Below are 18,494 nucleotides of genomic sequence, written 5' to 3'. Positions count from 1 at the left end.
GCAATTCATTTATTTCCATGCCCTGGTTGTATCATGGTCTTTGATGTATAAGTAAAATATCCAAATATTGCTTTAATGTAATAGTTTAGATTACATGAACTTAGGACTTAATTTTCATTTAATAAAATGAGAATCATTTAGTATGTATAATTTATTGTCATATTGAAAACACATCTTTTGCTTCCAAACTTGCTGATGATTATTTAAGCTTAGGACTATAAAACTGACAAATATAAAACAGCATGATTATCACTAGGATTGTTCATTAAGATTCAAAGGAAGATAAATAAGAAACAATACCTATTTATTCAAAGCCATCTGGAATAATGTTATATATTCTTTCAGGAATGAGACTTACATAAAAAGGAAGAGTTTTAAAAATGATACAGACTGGGGGAAGTCATTGTATGGATGACTATCAAGAACTATTCAGATCCGCTCAGATTTGGCTGTGATAGAAGGCTGTTAGATTAACTTGACTTACATTTGCCTTTGGAAAGATATGTTTGGAGACAGCAGCTTTGAACTTGCTTATATCAGCATTTACTAACTGCTGCCACTATTCCTAATAACCCTTTTTATTAATAGCTTGCCAACATCTGCACTAGGGGATAATTAGAGGATCATCAGATTCCTAGTGGAGACAGACATCTGATTTCACTTTAAATATGTTATTGACTGATTACATGACCATAATTTGGGTCCGCTGTAGTCTTTTAAAACAGCACTGTTGTTCTTGTGATAGACTAAATGTTTGTGGGCCTCCCAAATTTACATGTTGAAATCTTAATACCCAATGTAATGATATGAAGAGGTAGGGCCTTTAGAAAGTGATTAGGTCTTGAAAATAGAGCCCTCAGGAATGGGATAAATGCCCTTATGAAAGGGATCCCCTAGCACTCTCTTGTCCTCTTTACACCATGTGAACACACAGTGAGAAACTAGCAATCTTCAACTCAGAGAAAGACCCTTACCAGAACCTGACCATGCTGGTACCCTGATCTCAGACTTCTAGCCTCCAGGACTGTGAGAAATAATATTTTTTAATAAGCCACCCAGTCTATAGTACTTTGTTATAGCAGCCTGAACAGGCTAAGAGAATTTGTACACAAGCAAGAGACAAGAACAGAAAACAAAGTGAGGATAAAATCTAAATCAAAGTTTTCTGGAAACTAGGTATTCCTTCGAATTTATTGGTGCTTATTTTTATTTGGAACCATGATGCCATATACAGGTTGAGCATTTTAACCTGAAAATGTGGAATCTGAAATTCAAAATACTCCAAAATCCAAAGCTTTTGAGTGCTGACATGACACTCAAAGGAAATGCTTATTGGGATATTTTGAATTCAGATTTTTGGATTCGAGATGCTCATCCAGTATCTGGATGTTCTTTTCATTCTAAGCTTTCATTGGAAAGAAACTTTCTATTTAGAAAGTGCTCCTATGAGATAAGGAAGAAATTATCAGATAAAATTATTGGTTTCATAAACTAAACTACGTAGTTCATTTTTCAAGTTTATACCCAACTAGAACAAGGCCAAGCAGGCAACTAATATTCATTAGAATCTAAGGAATAAACACTGGGCTAGAAGCTGGGGTTATAAAGATGAATTAGACATGTTCTGTGTCCTCAAGACAGTGTAGGGAGGGGGTAGATAGACAAAAATGCTAGAAGATGCAATACTCAGTGCAGTGTGACGACTTTGGAAAGTCTCCGTTTGCCTGCCTTTTCTCTCCTCTGTCCTAAGTCACCTACCATGTGTGTCCAGAAAATACCATTGTCTGTCCTATGATTAATTATATCCACTCATTCACTCATCATACATTCTTTGAGTGCCTCCTATTTGTCCAACTCTGTTCTGTGTGCAAAGGATAGAGCAATGAAGGAAACATGTATCCCATCATCATAGAATTACATTCTCATAGGGGGCTGATAATATATTGATAGCATATCGGATAGTGATAAATGCAATAAAAGAAAATCAAGCTGGTTAAGAATGGTCAGAGGGTTAGAGTTTTAGACATTTCAGAGAGGTTGTTGGGAAAGTTCTTCGGAATAAGCTGATATTTGTATAGAGAACTTGCAACATAATGACTGGGGTCCAAAACCTGCCAGGTACTTAGTGGAATGGAGTGAGTCCTACTTGTCTCTGCATCCCTGAGATCCTGCAGGGTTTGAAACAAAGAAACTGCTCATTAAATATGTGTTGGGTAAATGGGTTTCAGAGTGAGAAAACTCACTCTCACAACTTGGACATGGGCATTGGCAACGGGGTGTGCTGGAGAGTAAGAGTCTTGATAGTTGGAGACACATGGGCTTTAGGAGTGAGTCCAGACATCCAGGGCAGCCTGGGACTCAGTTCTGGAAACCATCAGCACTGAGCATTCATCAGGTAGGCAGCGAGGTGTAGGGGATGTAGCTGGATATCAATGTCTTTAGTGAGGGTTGCCTCATACGGCTGAGGAGGTTGCGCACTGAAAAACCCTAGGAAAATATCACAAAGTCAATGTCTATGTTTGCTACAGAAGTCTTTTGGCAGATGGCAGTAAAACATCCTGCTGTGACACTCCATTAAGTGTCTTGGCAAAGCCTACCTGGCGGATGCTAAAATGCGTTCACAGGGTTTCAAAGGCACCACGGAGGAGACTGAGTGCCAGTGGCCAATCATCCTTTTTTTTGTTTTTTTTTTTGTATTGTTTTTGTTTTTGATTTTTGTTTGTTTGTTTGTTTTTAAGACAGAATCTCGTTCAGTCACCCAGGCTGGAGTGCAGTGGCGTGATCTCCAATCATCCTTTCGGGACTGCCTTCGGGTTCAGCTTTATGCCTAAAGCTGGACTATTTGTCATGAATTCTTCCAACTTTGTTAATTTGCGAAGTTGCAATTGTCACAGGAAACTCCGCTTTCTGTGAGGACCAGCCCCTGCCTGATTTTTCAGACTCTGCCTGGCACCACAATTCACAGCTGGGATGCTGGTGGCCTCACTTGTGATTTCTGGAGCACCATTTCCAATTTCTGAGCTCAGTTGGCTTACGACAGGAAGTGGATCGGCAGACTCTATCTTCTCTCCCACCTTAGTGCTTGTCCATTCAAAACCTGTCCCTCAAACAGAACTGAAGGGATTGGCCTAGGACTGCTCACTGGGTTCCTAAATTTTCCACCTGAGTTTCTCTGCTTGAGCCCTTGCCTCCAGGAACGTTTGATGGGCAGCTGGCACCTGCCATCCCCACTCTGCTCTCCACAAGCTGACTTTAAACATAAAGCAGGCAGCATTTTTCCTAAGTCTATTAATTACTCAGCTAGTATAATGGTCTTTTCTGGGATTACAGCTCTATTCTAAACCCTGTCTCTGGAAGCAGAGTCCTGCGAGTCCAGTCTTGGGAGCCTGGGGTCCTTCCCCTTTTCTAGCCTGGGGTGCGGGGCCCTGCTACTCATGGACAGGCTTATTTCCTTGGTGCCTGGGCATCTGCAGGCACAGAGGTGACTTTGTGTGAATTAGTAAACAGCACTATGAAGAAATAAATAGATACATTTATCTATATACATTTAGATATAAAATATATTGTAAAAATATACATGTAAATATGTATTTTGATGTATGATATGTATGTTTTCTCCTAGTTTCTTTAGTGGATATGTAAATAATATGAATGTGTATTAAGTAAGTGTTTGCAAAACTAAGTTGATGTTAAATATGCTGTTTTTGAAGTTTTAAGTAACATTGGCTTAGCATTTCTTTTACCATTAAATATTTGTTGACAATGCACTTTTAATATGGGTGCATAAGATCCCATCATCTAAAAAATATACCACAGTTTATTTAGCCAATTCCTAATTGTTGGCCATTTGGGTTTTAATTTTTTGCTGTTATAAATAATGCTAGGACTATTATTGGTCTGTGTGAACCTTCGCATTTCTGACATTTTCATCATGGAATTATTATTAATAATCAGCCTTCAACCTTAATCAGCCTTTGGAAACAGCTATGCTCTCTCTGGTCCTCTAGTCAGAGGTTTTCTTAGCTGTATTGTGCAATTTGATTTCATATTTACATTTGACTAGGTTTAGATTTCTATTGCTTTATTAGTGTAATGGAGTAAATCATTCAAGAACAACCAAGAATGTGCATTAGCCTTTCTTGCTAGTTGATACTCAGCAATCTGTCTCGCGTGTATAAAAATGTCCCTTCAGGGACTGGCTCAGAGAGGGCATGGGGTCATTAGAAAAGCAAGTAGTTGGGGAAGTCTGAGGGGGACACTGTGGTCCCAGTGAGTGACTGGTATATCCTGTGCTGTCTCCCAAGAACTAGTGTTATCCTTATTCCCAGTCTCCAAGATGAGTGTCTAAAAGAACTTCTCATCAATTAACTGTAATGCCTTGACTGAGCCTTGCTGGAAACTCAGTAGAGTAGGTAGGTGTTTTTTAGGGTTAAACTGTGCCCTCATCCCAAAAAGATCCATTTAAGTCTTAATCTGTAGTAGCTTAGAATGTGACTTTACACAGATATAGGGTCTTTACAGAGGTAAACATGTTAAAATGAGGTCATTAGGGCAGACTTTAATACATATAACTGGTGTCCTTATAAAAAGGAGAAATTTGGTCTTGGGAAAGGTACTCCATTTTATTGCTGTCTTCACAAAGAGAGGGCTGTGTGAAGAGACATAGGGAGATGACAGCCACGTGAAGACTGAAGTGATGCTGCCACAAGCCAAGAAACGTCTGGGGTGACCAGAAGCTGGAAAGAGCAAGGAAGGATCTCTCTTCTACAGACTTCAGAGGGTGCAGAGCCTGATGACACCTTGATTTTAGACTTCCAGCATCCAGAACTGTGGGTAAATACATTTCTTTTATTCTCAGCCATGTAGTTCTTGATATTTTGTTGTGGCAACTCTAGGCAACTAATACATTACTTCTATGCTATAACCAGTGACACCACCAATACTTGGCCAGGGAGTTTTAGACTGTAGTACTTATAACTGTGTAGCTGCTGATGCATGATGCATTCATCCGTCCATTTATTTCTTCATTTGACAAATGCTTATTTACTATCAACTGGCTTCCTCATATCTCAATTTCTTTTTTTTTTTTTTTGAGATGAAGTCTCTGTCTGTCACCCAGGCTGGAATGCAGTGGTGCCATCTTGGCTCACTGCAAGCTCCACCTACCGGGTTCATGCCATTCTCCTGCCTCAGCCTCCCAAGTAGCTGGGACTACAGGCACCCGTCACCATGCCTGGCTAATTTTTTTGTATTTTTAGTAGAGATGGGGTTTCACCATGTTAGCCAGGATGGTCTCGATTTCCTGACCTCATGATCCGCCCACCTCGGCCTCCCAAAGTGCTGGGATTACAGGTGTGAGCCACCGTGCCTAGCCCTCATATCTCAATTTCTAATGAACCAGTGCCACAAACACCATTTGACTATTTGGCTCAGTCATTGTACCAAATTGTAGGGATTTTTTTTCCCCTTTGCCTATAACTTAGTGGCCAAACAAAATATTCCTACAAGAAAGCTATAACTATGTCAGCCCTCTTTCTCCCACTGCCTGGCCATTCTACATGTTATTTGATGATATGTGATCCTGTATTGCTTGGTGGTTCTGCCCATTTATCTCATCTGCTTAACTCAGTGATGTTTGAGCCAACTCAGGTTGATCAGTTCCATATACTTCCACCCACAATAGACAAGTCTTTATTACCCATTTCTTACCTTTTATTTGACAGGAGAAATATGTCCACTCATTCAACATAGAGCCTAGCAGTTAAGCAAATACATCACTTTCTTTAGTTTATGCAGAAACAGTTTATTCCTCGACAGTAGTAACCAGAATCTCTCCTATAATCTGATAAGGTTTAGCATAGAAATGAGCACACAATACTAGTTTAATAAATATTTGACAATAAACTATCTGTGATCTCTGTGTTCCCATCTGTTTCAGACAGAATGGGGCTGAGTTTCTTGCTTAAGCTGGTGTCTTTCCAACCCTTCATTTTGTCCCTTAAAATGTGTCACTGTATTTGGGGAGAGTTTGGTTAGTATTATTGGCAGAATCATTGGAAATCATGGTGGCCGTGGAGAATCATCAAAGGTCTGATTCTCTGATTCTGGTGCAGCCTAGCTGGTTAAGACAAAGCCTCGAGATCCAGTTCCCAACTCTCATGCTTATGAGGTTAGTGACTTGTGGAAAGTAATTAGTTCTGCAAAACCCAGATGTGTTCTCTGTAAAACACGAATAATATAATAATACTTACCCCAGTAAGTCATGCCTACTCAATGAGATAATGGGTTTAGACTAAGAAGCACAGTAACTGGCCCCCTAGTGAGTGCTTAATAGACAGCACACTATTATTACTTAGTAGAGCCCAGCATTGTATTTCTAGGTGTCATCTAGTGACTAAGAGAATGCCATTCATTGCAGGTCCTTCGGGGTAGTCACGTGCCAACAGAGTGCTTTGGCTGCCATTGGTCTGGGCTGTATGCTGGTCTGGAGCTGCAGGCTCACCTCATGGCCTCTAAAAAATACAAAATTCTGGGGGCTTTAGCATTTTAACCCTTAACTTTTAATTTAGTTTAACATGTTTCTTTCTCTACCTCCTCTGCCTCAGCTTCTGGGCAGTTGTCAAAAGGTAATAAGACAAAATCAGATGCTGCCAGGGCCTTGTTTCAGTTCCTGTTTATTTTTCTCCACCAACATTTACATCTTATATTAATTTTTATTTTCATAAAATTCTCCTGTCAGTTATATTAGAGCATTGCATGTAGATACCATCTTCAATAGAATTAAACATTTTCAATAACTATCTTAAGAGCAATACTTTCAACTTTAGGTCTGTGAAAAAGGCAAGAGCAACGTCCTATATTTACCTCATTTTGCTAAGTCACTTAAGAACTTACTTCTTTAGCCCTGGAGATTTATAGAGGCTAACTTTATGAGTAACAGAAAAATAGTCCTAAGGCAGAAAAGCCTTATGTAACCTTGGTAAACACCAAAAGAGCACATAGGTTACTGAATAGAAAGACACTGTAATGTGAAGTGTTTTATTATGTCAGACAGCATCAAATTTTCAATCGGCTTTATAGGAAAGAAAACGAGAGCAATAGTTTTTGATTAAATTATGAACATAAAATCTACCTCAATTGTGCTAATAGAAAACCCTAATGTTGATCCTGGCACAACTTCCAAATTTTTAAACATTTATGCTTTTCATTAGTCATAATCACCATTAACACTTGAGCACTATCCATAAAAGTAGACTTACTTGCAGATGCCAAAAGCTAAAGCAAAAGCAATTGAAGATTCTGAACATAATAAAATGTCAGGCAGAAATATGAGGCCATAGAAACATTCATTTCTTGCAGACTTTTAGCTCCCTAGAAGCTATTGGTAGCCTATTCTATGTATTCATATCACTTCATTTATTAGTATAATCTTATAATCTGGGGCATTTCTGTAAATCGTTTCATTTATTACTATGCCTTCTAATGTTGGAATATTTCTGTGATACTAAATGGTCCTGCAAATGGTTTTAAACCTGCTATTATGTTCCTAAGACTTCTGACCTCCATTTCCCTCAACAAATCTTTTAAACCTCTCAACATAAGTGGCTGTGGAGCTTGGGAGATGGGAAATGTAATAACACCAGTCACATAGGGCAAGCACTGGAACTTTTCTCTAATGTGCTTCAGACTGACTGGAATGAAAGAACACTGCAGACTTTTCTTCAGTCTAGCTGCAAGTGGAGGTGAGCTGGTGGAAACATTCATGATGGGAATAATCCAACCTTCAGAAGGTAAAAGGCGATGTTAAAACTCCTTTCTTCTGACCTATGCCAAGACTTTATTCCAGAGGTGAAATGCCTGTGAGGTTATGGAGTAGTCATTCTGTTCCTGGATGTCACTTACTGTATCATTGTAGAGTTGCCACAAACAGAATTTCCTGATATGAGCCTCTCTCTATTTCATAGCAAATTTTCAGGGTTATCTTTGATATTTAAGGTATAAATCAGACTAATGTTTTAAAATGGCTTCTGGCTTGCAGCCTCATAAGCTCTCAGTACAATACTTAGGAAAAAATGCAAAATGTGAAAACTCAGAATTCCACAGAAAATTAAGGCAGGCAGAGAAATAAGACCAGAACTTGGGTAGAATTTTCAACAATAAAGCAGATGTAGCTATATAATGAAAAAATTAAAGCAGGCTGTGATATATTCTTAGCCTCATGAAACAAAGAAGTTTCACTTTCCTTGAAATGACTAGAAACATGATTTCTCTGTCCCTTCCACTCTATGACTGCATCTGTGTCAGGGACCCTGGCAGGAGCTGGTATGTCTAAAGTAGCAACAGCAACATCAAACATCAACAGCATCCACAAACAAAAACAAAACAAACAAGAAATACATCAGCTACTGAGTGAGGGCAGAATAGTGTCGTTCTCCTCCCCAACTGGCACTTGCTTTGTTCATTAGCCTCAGTCCAGCAATATGGAATAGCTTGTGGGGAAGGCCTGGTAGATGTCCCCTCACTTGAGGACTAGGCTTCCTGTATGCCAAGAGTTATAGTGAGGGCTGATTTAAAAAAAAGCCTTGGCACTAAAAGGAGTTTATGCACAGAAATAATTTTTTCATGTATTTCATCAGAGTAGAGGCTAGTCTATGTAAAAAATGTGTTATTTTAAAAAGGCTTCAGTAACCAAATGCATGAATGTCAAAAGAGACTTCTATCAAACTTAATGGAAAAAGAGGGGATTAGGGAATTGTACTGAGGGTTTGGAGACAACTAGAATTATCTTGGTCTTTATTCATACTACAGCCTTCACATATGGAACACATGATGAGTGGGGAAGGAAGGAGGGAAACAACATAGGGAGCTTTGAAATCACGAGGTTTCCCCAAATATGACTAGGTGTACTGACAGTATCTCAGATTTCTCAACAACACTGGGGCCTAAGTGTCTCAAAGAATATCCTCAATTTTTTTTTTTTGTTTTGTTTTTGCTTAAAAAACCACAACACAAAACTTATGAAAGTTTTGTACTTGGTACATGTGGTACGACAGCTAAATTACAAGGGGTATCCTCTCCTCTTGTCCTACAGGTTACATCCATGGATTATTGAATGTGAGGGTCATTTTTGATCCCTCTGTATAGCCACACTATTCTGCTAAGAGGGCACATAGGTTAATAAAAGTTCTAGCTGGAAAGCAGAGCTATTCCAAGACTGTGCAAAGCAAATGTTCCAAATAGAGAGTGGAGGTCCTTTTTCAGTGCAGCCCTGGATGAATGCTGATGTGCACTGGGAATTCAGCTGGGAATTGCACTAATTAATCTTTGAGGTGGTGTGTCTGGAATTTATTCCTTCTGGTGGGTTCTTGGTCTCACTGACTTCAAGAATGAAGCTGCGGACCTTCGCGGTGAGTGTTATAGCTCTTAAAGGTGGCGTGGCCGGAGTTTGTTCCTTCAGCTCTTCAGATGTGTCCAGAGTTTCTTCCTTCCAGTGGGTTCGTGGTCTTACTGACTTCAGGAGTGAAGCTGCAGACCTTCGCAGTGAGTGTTACAGCTCTTAAAGGTGGCGTGTCTGGAGTTGTTTGTTACTCCCAGTGGGTCTGTGGTCTTGCTGACTTCAGGGATGAATCTGCAGACCCTCATGGTGAGTGTTACAGCTCATAAAGGTAGTGCAGACCCAAAGAGTGAGCAGCAGCAAGATTTATTGTGAAGAGCGAAAGAACAAAGCTTCCACAGCATGGAAGGGGACCTGAGCAGGTTGCTGCTGCTGGCCGGGGTGGCCAGCTTTTATTCCTTTATTTGGTCCCGCCCATGTCCTGCTGATTGGTCCATTTTACAGAGTGCTGACTGGTGCATTTACAATCCTTAACTAGACACAGAGCGCTGATTGGTGCATTTACAATCCTTTAGCTAAACACAAATGTTCTCCAAGTCCCCACCCAACCCAGAAGCTCAGCTGGCTTCCACCTTTCGGTGGGACCAAGGGAAATTTATACATTGACCAGATCTCTCCAGAAATATATTGAAAAAAATTCCTTTAGCTTTTCTGGTATGTAGAAGTGGGAACATTATCCTGAAGACTCAGTGGAACAGCAAAGCTCCTAAAATGTTTTATCATGAGAAGCATAAGACTATTTGGGATGCCTTCTAGAGGAATATCCATCAATAGGAGGAAAAAAATATATGACCTCTAAGAAACAATTCCTGAAAGCAATGAGAAGAGAATGGGTTGTACTGATTAGAATTCTTTGTTTTGACATTGACAGAAAGTCTAATTAGAAAATGGTTAGAGCAAAAATGGAATTAAGTAACTCCCCTAAACAAAACATTCAGGGGTATACTGGCTTTATAGTCTGGAGGGGCGCAAGCAGGGTTCTCATAAACTGATTTCTCACTGTCTGTATCTTGAAGAGAAGAGCCCTCTTCCTTTATCTGTGTTCTATCCTCAGAAAAGATTCTCCTTTAGAGGAGAAAGATGGCTACAAAAACATCAGCCACACTTTCAGGTTATGTCCCTGCAGAAACAGAGCAGCCGCCCCTCACCCAGCACATTCTCTTGTGGCCTCATTGGCTGACTGGGTCATGTGCGCTTCCTGGAAACAGTCACTGGGGCTGGAGATCATTGGTTTTAGCCCAAGACTCCTGTATTTTTCTGAGACTTGCCAGGTCACAAAGACTAGAGTAATTTCCCAAGATAAATCAGGATCTTTGTTTAAAAAAATAGAAATGAAAACCAGGTAGTCAAACAGCAAAGACCCACTACTTAGAGTGAGATTAAAATGAAACACAGCACAATAAGATTCATGAAAAATAAAAATAAAACAGATTAGAGTACAATATACAAGGACTGTTAAATAGTAATATTAAAATCTGTAGCAATCTAGTAAAGAGAAGAAATGAAATGATATGAAAATTAAGTTGTGATATGAAAAAAATTTAGAAAATCTTCCAGAAAACAGAGGAGAAGGAACAGAATAAATGATGTAAAAGGCAGAGAAGAGAAACCCAACTTAGAAATTATAGGTATTCTTGAACAAGAATTCAGAACAATGAACATAGACATACTTGTGCATAATCGAAAAGACCTCCCAGACACTATGAAAAAATGTGTATCTAGGTCAGAGTATTTATTACAGTCCAGGAAATATTAATGAAGAAAGTCTTCCACCTAGATATAGTCCAGCTAAAGTTTTCAATTACCAGAATAAAGAAAAATTAAAATTAGACAGAAAAAATACGCTATCCAAAGAGAAATAAAAGGAATTCTGGCCTGATTACCAACTTCCAGAAAATAATGGAGTTTGTATTATCTCCAGAATTTTGAGAGAGTAATGTTGTGACCCAGAAATTTTATAGTCAGCTAAATTACTATTGAAGTATGTAGAAAATAAACATGACTTTAATGAAAAGATGATATTTACCTGCATATATTAAAACAAAATTACTTGTAGACACACTTCACCAACTGAGAATTGTATCAAAATAAAAATCATAAAGTGGAAATGTATGACATATACTGTGGACTACATTTTTCTCCCCAACTCCACATATTGAATTTCTAATCCCCAGTGAGATGGTATTTGGAGGTGGGACTTTTGGAAGATAATTATGTTTGGAAGAGGTCCTGGGGTTAGAGATTATAAGGGGATGAAGAGACACAGCTCTCTCTCTTCATCATGTGAGGATACAGCAAGAAAGTGGCAATCTAAATCAGGAGGAGGGCCCTCATCAAGAACCTGACCCTGCTCACATCCTGATCTTAGACTTCTAGTCCCTAGAACAGTGAGAAATATATGTTTGTTGTTTGAGCCACCTGTGCTATGGTATTCTGTTACAGCAGCCCAAACTGACTAAGGCAGTATGTAAAGATTGATGGTGGAAACTGGAAACTGCAGTCCAGAGTCAAGTCTAAAAAGTTGTAATTATGGGTTCTAAGAATTAATGTCATTGTACAAATGATTATTAAAAATAATATGTATATACTTTGAAATAATTCAATAACAATGCTCTGGTTTTGGAATTTCATGTTATACTAGCAAAAAAGGAGTTTTTTTCCCCCTAAAAAACCCTTTATATTATACTTGGTATTGGAGAACAAGGAAACAATGAAACATACTTGTTTTATATTGAGGAAGTTCAAAAGATATCATTCCAGTTTTGCCTTCATAAGTACATAAAAGAAAGTTAAAGAGTGTTTTTTGAAAATTCAAAAGTAATAAGTAGTAGTATTCAAATAAAATGTATAATTTATAAAATAACAAGAAAAAAAGAACTAAAAAATAATAGCCCAAAGCTCATAGAGAAAAAGGCTAAAAGAAAAATGAAGTGATGAAGCACTAAAATTATGACAGAATCAAGGAAATTTAGGACAACATATTGTTTGTCAGTGTATCTAATGTGTTAATATCTTCAAATAAAAGTTGAGATGTTCATATTGTGTTACAAAGACAATCGAAGTTGTAAATACTGGTTATAAAAACAAACGGTAGTGATGTTAACAAAATTGCAAAGTAAACAATTATAAGCTCTCATCCTCAAACTGAAACATTGAAAAACAGGCAGAATTGTCAGAACCAACATTGTCAGAACACTGAAAATGGGAAAACTGTTTACAATAGCCAAGTAAACACTAAGTACAAAAAAAAAAAGGCAACTTCAAAATGATAGGAAACCATTTTGGCATTTTTACTTGCCCTTGCCTCTCCCTGCAGACAGAAACCCACATTCCCATAGTGAGACCCTAGTCTCTGTTTCTGGAGGAAACAGAGATGACCCTACTTACAAATTATTGTGTATGTATGTTTTAACATATTTGGAGGCTACTTGAAGAAGTGCTGATCTCTGTTATTCCAACCTTGAAACTCAGGCTGGAAAAGCAGCAAGCATTGCTCAAAAACAATACTTGCATGCCAAACTAACGATTAATCCACAGACTCCCAAGGGAAAAGATTACAGTTGAACCGTAAAACAGACTACTCAAGGATGCTTAAGGAGAAAAAACTGGGAAAGTTTCTTTGGGAAATTGGAACATACAAAAATATATTGTGAAATTTAGAAGGGTATATGCATGTCCGGAGTAAGACACATGCTTAGGTAATACCTAAGAAAATTCTCAACTTTCACCATGGGCTCAATGCCAACCCAGCTATATGTTGAAGAAGCACTCTGGAACAGAACAAATCTGTAAAGACAAGAGAAAATGTCTTTTGTTGTTTATTTTATATTTAGCTCCTGAAATTCAAGGGAATCTACCTCAAAACATTAGCTAACACAAGCTAAAGAACAAAGAACTAAGTGACCACAAGAAATAGTCTTTGCAAGAATTATTTGGGATAGTCATTAAATAAATGGACTATTACAGCCTTTAATCTAACAAGCAAACACACAAAAAACACAGCAAACTTTGGGGAAGGGTGTTAATCTGATTTTCAGTTACCACACTATAATACTCAAATGTCCAGTTTTCAACAAAAAACATCACAAGGCTTACAAAGAATCAGGAAAGCATGACTCATCTAAAGAAACAAAATAAATCAACAGAAATCATCCCTGAGGAAGTCCAAACTTCAGACTTACTAGAAAAATACTTTAAAACAACTGTATTAAATATGATAAAAAATCTAATGAAAAACATGTATAAACAAACGGAAATTAGGAAAATAATGTATGAACAAACTGAACATATCAATAAAGAGAAATTATAAAAAGGAAGGAAACAGAAATTCTGGAGCTGAAAAGTGCAATAACTGAAATAAAAAATTCACTAGAGGTGTTCAGTAGCAGGCAGAAGAAAAAATCAGCAAGCTTCAAGATAAAATAATTAAAGTTATCAAATCTGAGGAGCAAAAGAAGAAAAGCATGAAGAAAGCTAAATAGAGACTAAAATACCTGTGGTATACCATCAAGTGCACCAATATATTCATTATGGGGGTCAGAGAAGAAAAGAGAAGCAAAGAGGTGGAATGAGTGTTTTAACAAAATAGTGTTAGAAAACTCCTCAAATTCAATGTAAGACATGAGTCTACAAATCTAAGGGCTCGAAGAGCTCCAAGCAGGATAACCTCAATGAGAGTCACACTGACACACATTAAAATCAAACTGTCAAAAGTCAAAGACAAGAAAAGAATCTCAAACACAGCATGAATAAAGCAACTTGTCATGTACAAGGTATTTTCTGTAAGATAAATAGCTGGTTTCTCATGAGAAATCAAAGAGAAGAGAAGACATTGGGATAACATTTAAATTAGAGAAAGAAACTAAACTTTCAATTGAGAGTTTCACATCTGGCAAAACTGTTCTTCAAAAATGAGGGAGAAATTAAGACATTTCCAGATAAACAAAAGGTAGACCTGCTGTATTAACCATGTCTTTTAATTTTGGTGTTTTGACATCTGACATCTTATTGACCCTGGAGAGATTGCCCCTCCCTCGGCTAGCCAATTCCTAGAAATAGAAAACTATTTGTTTGTGAGCATGGCTTTTACATAAATGAACTAATAGAGAGCCTTCCTTTCCCTCTTCCTTTATCACTTCCTCTTTACATTCTGAGCCAATAGTCCCCTACCCTAGTTACCCCAGGGTCAAGTACCAAACAACTCAAGACAGCTTGTACGCTACAGAGCCACTGAAATTATTCAAACTAGTCATTCTAAGTCTGCTTACTCTGCTTCACCTATTCCTTGTCACAGAAACCTCAGTAAAGTCTCTTGCTTGTGTTTTCTCTGCTCCTCCTGCTTCCTGACCCATCCTGATGCTTCCTTGTACAGCCCTTTATGATGAAGTGTGCTCCTTCCTCTTGGGGACTGTGAGTAACAAACTACATTTTAAATAATAATCATGCCCTGATCTTTTGGCCTTGCCATAGCTGAATAATAAAACCTACATTTTAAAACACCTGTCTTAACAAGAAATGCTAAAAGATATTCTTTAAGTTGAAATGAAAGGACACTCCACAGTTTAACTCAAAGCCATATTGAAGAGATAAAGATCTCCATTAAGGAGAATACATAAATAAGCAAATCTATAAGTTAGTATTGGTATAATTTTGATTTGTAACTTCACTTTTTATTTCCTAAAGAATTTAAAAGACAAAAACATAAAAATAACTATAAATTGATTATTGGAGTAGACAATGTATAAACATACAACTCAACAACAATGATATAAAACACAGTTTGTGTAAACTATTGATGTTAAGTTGGTATCAATACAAAGTAGGTGTTATAAATTTAAAATGTTAAATGTAATCTCCACTGTAACCACAGATAAAATATCTAAAAAACTGTGTGTAGAAGGCAATGATAATGGAATAAAAATGGTTCACTACAAAAAAATCAACTAAATAAGAAAAGGCAGTAATGGAGGAAATAGGGATAAAATATTTATAGGACATATAGAAAACAAATAGCAAAATGGCAGAAGTATAATGGCAAAATTATACCAATACTAACTTATAGATTTGCTTATGTATTCTCCTTAATGGAGAATACATTGATAATTTCTTATAAAAAATTACTTTAAATATAAATTAATTAAACTTTCTAATCAAACAGTAGAGACTAGTAGAATGAAGAAACAAACAAATAACAACAGTAAAACATAATCCAACTATATGCAGTCAAGAGATTCACTTTAGACCCAAAGATAGATGGATTGAAAGTGAAGGGGTAAAAAAAGATGTTCAAAGCAAATAGTAAGCATAAAAGAGCTGATATGAATACATTAATTCAGAAAAAACACTTTTATTTAAAAACTGTTATAAGAAACAAAGATAAACATTAACTGTTGCCAAAAGAGTCCTTTCTTTGAAAAGAAGTAAGAATTATAAACAAGTATTCACCAGACTACAGAGTCCCAAAACATATGAAATAAACATTGTCAGAATTGAAGGGAGAAATAGAGAGTTCTACAATAACAGAAGATTTAATGCATCATGTTCATTAATGGAATTAATGGATAGAACATCTTGGGATCAATAAAGAAATAAAAGACTTAAACAATGCTATAAATTAGCTAGACCTAACAGACATGTAGAGCACACTCCTCCCAACAATGGCAGAATACACATTCTTCTCAAGTGCACATAAAACATTCTCCAGGATAGACTATACGTTAGGCCACAAGACAAGTACCAAAATAAACTTAAAAAGATTGAAATCACACTAAGTATTCTTTATGACCACAATGGGATGAAGCTAGTAATCAATAACAAAAGAAAAACTTAAAAACTTAAAAATATTTGGATAGGCCAGGCACAGTGGCTCATGCCTGTAATCCCAGCACTTTGGGAAGCTGAGGTAGGTGGATCACTTGAAATCAGGAGTCAGAGACCCCCCTGGCCAAGATGGTGCCACTGCACTCCAGCCTGGGAGACAGAACGAGACTCCATGTCAAAAAAAAAAAAAAAAAAAAAAAAAGATTTATATTGTTAGGATGTCAAGACTGTCAAAGATCCAAGTGACATACAGATTAAATGTAATCTGTATAAGAATTCCAAAAGCTTTTTTCTTTGTACAAATGAAAAAGGCTTAAGTGACTACTAATATACTCTTTGCCTTTGTAGATTTTTCTATTCTGGATCTTCATATGAATGGAATTATATAATACATGGTCTTTTGTCATGGCTTCTTTGGAAGTGGTAAAATATTAAATCTAAAGGAGTGGTAAGTTAAGAAAGTGTATTATATTCTGAAGAATTGTCACTTAAAGATACTCTCAAATTCTTTAGCTAAAATGCCAATATAGGAATTAAAATGGCAGGCTGATAATATCATACTAATATTTACATTGAATGTAAATGGATTAAAAATCAAATTAAAAAGTGAAATTATCAGACTATATAAAAGCAAGGCCTATTCATATGTTGTCTCCAAGAGAGATAGTCTAAATACAATGACAAAGATAAATTAAAAGTAAAAAGAAAAATACATCTAGAAAACACTAATCATGAAAAAGTTGGGTGGCTATATTAATAAGGGAAAATATAGGTTTCAAGAAAATAAGAGTTTGGACACTGTAATGATAAAGATTCAGTTAATCATGAAACTAAAACAATCATAAATGTGTAAGTACTTATTTAATAACTCAAAAATATATGAAGTAATATTGACATAGCTAAAGCAAGATTTTGGCCTTGGTAATTGATAGAGTAACAAGATAAAAGTTAGAAGAATATAAAATATTTCAATAACACTAGAATCCACCCTGACCCAATTAGCATCTATAAAATGGTATATGTAATACCTACAAAATTCATACTCTTTCACATGCATATGGAATGTTAAGCAAGGTGTAACATAAAATTTCACCATGTATGTTTTTTAATATCAGTAGCATTATTTTATAAATCCATAGCAATAAAATTTTAATGAAAGCTGAATTATTTTGAAATTAAACAACAGACTATAAATAAACCATGGGCCAAACAAATCACAGAAAGAATTAGAAATTATTTTGAATTTAATTATGTTGAAAATGCAAAATAGTAACATCAAAATTTGTGGGTAGCAGCTAAAAATGCTTAGACATTTATAATTTTGAAACTCAGAAAAAAAGGATTAAAATTGATTGATCTAATTTTCTACTTTAAGAATGCAGAAAAAAATTATTAAAATTTCCCCCAAAATAAATGGCAGGAAAAAAATAATAAAGATAGAGAATAAATCAAATACATAGGAAATAGTTAAACTGTAGAGGAAATCAACAAAGCCAGAAGTCAATTTTGAAAAACATTGATGAATGCTAGCAAGATCCATCAAGGAGAAAAACTAAAAAAAACCCAAATTATTATAATATTTTAAAAACCACAAATTATTTATAACAAATAAAAAAGTAGATTTTGCAACAGATACTACAAACATTAAAAAGACAATAAAGGAAGACTTTGGACAACTTTACACCATTCAATAAAAGCATAAAAATAGAAATAGAAATTCTTGAAAAACACAACTGTCAAAACTTCACACGAATAAAATAGAAATCTAAACAAACCTGTACATATTAAAGAAATCAAATTTATTGTGAAGCTCTTTCCTCAATGACCTCTTCAAACCTGAAGTATTTTATTGTCAAACACTTGCAAGGGATAAAAACAGTCTAATGTATATTCTTTTAGAAAATAGTGAAAGGGAAATCCCTTCCCATCTAGCTTTATGTGGCCAGAATAACCCTAATATCAAGAATTAACAAACACATTATAAAGAATCTAGAATAGTCAAAAATTGTGAGTTTACACTATCTAACTTGAAGACTCTCTATTACGAATAATCAAGACCATCATATTGACATAGGAGTATTCAAACATATTAATAGGACAGAATCAAGTCCAGAAATATTTATCTTTATACAATAAACTAATTTCAACAAAGATGTTAAAGTAATTCCATAGAAAAACAAATCTGTTCCATGAGTTAAGGTAGAAAAGCTGAATGTCTATACAGTAAAAACAAACCTTGAGCTCTATTTCAAATCATACACAAATTAATTTAACAAAAATT

This window comes from Pongo abelii, chromosome 7 (assembly GCF_028885655.2).
Source record: "Pongo abelii isolate AG06213 chromosome 7, NHGRI_mPonAbe1-v2.0_pri, whole genome shotgun sequence".
Classification (NCBI taxonomy): Eukaryota; Metazoa; Chordata; class Mammalia; order Primates; family Hominidae; genus Pongo; species Pongo abelii.
The sequence above is the reverse complement of the archived record's forward strand: the minus strand, read 5'-3'. Positions refer to the sequence as shown.